This window comes from Myotis davidii, unplaced genomic scaffold (assembly GCF_000327345.1).
Source record: "Myotis davidii unplaced genomic scaffold, ASM32734v1 scaffold609, whole genome shotgun sequence".
Classification (NCBI taxonomy): Eukaryota; Metazoa; Chordata; class Mammalia; order Chiroptera; family Vespertilionidae; genus Myotis; species Myotis davidii.
In genome coordinates, this window is record NW_006300164.1 from 2,124,272 (window position 1) to 2,124,851 (window position 580).

At 62.9% G+C, this 580-nt stretch overlaps 1 long non-coding RNA gene across 1 annotated transcript in view; it reads right to left on the reverse strand.

The window, feature by feature from the left end:
• The window catches only part of LOC102764702, a 2,127-nt gene extending 1,547 nt beyond the window's left edge, over positions 1-580 (reverse strand). The window contains exon 1 of the long non-coding RNA XR_001516018.1: positions 502-580. This is a non-coding gene — a long non-coding RNA (uncharacterized LOC102764702). The remainder of the gene's footprint in view (positions 1-501) is intronic.

The following is a 580-nucleotide window of genomic DNA, read 5'->3' on the forward strand; positions in this document are numbered from 1 at the left end:
TATGGCTGCCTGAGCCCCGCCTCTGCTCTAGTTCCCTCCTGGCCGGGCCACTCCCTCCTCAGCCCCAGGGACCGTCCCCCCACCACGCCCTCAGCCCCCCTCTGCAGTGGGCCCCCTTCCCCTCAGTGGGACCAGATGCCCCGGGTGGGGAGGGCTGTGTGGGGAGGGCTTGGGTGTGTCTTTATTATTTTTAATTAAGGGTATGTTTTTATTGATTGTGGAGATAAAAGGAAGGAGAGAGAGCTAGAAACACCGCAATGAGAGAGAATCACACCCGCCCTGGGATCCAGCCCGCAACCCGGGCATGTGCCCTTGACTGGGATTGAACCTGGGACCCTTCCGTCCGCAGGCTGGCACTCTGTCCACTGAGCCACACCGGCCAGGGCTGCCTGCATACGTTTTTAGAGAGAACCCAGGAGCCCTCTCTCGTCCCCCAGCACTGTCCAGGGGACCCCCCTGAGGGACTCCCAGGACGGCAGGGGTGGCCGGGCAGGAACTCACTGGCATGCAATGGGCTGCGGGTTCCAAAGGGTTAGGGACTCCCTGGGGTCCAGGGTGGGCAGAGCGGAGGGGAGGGCAG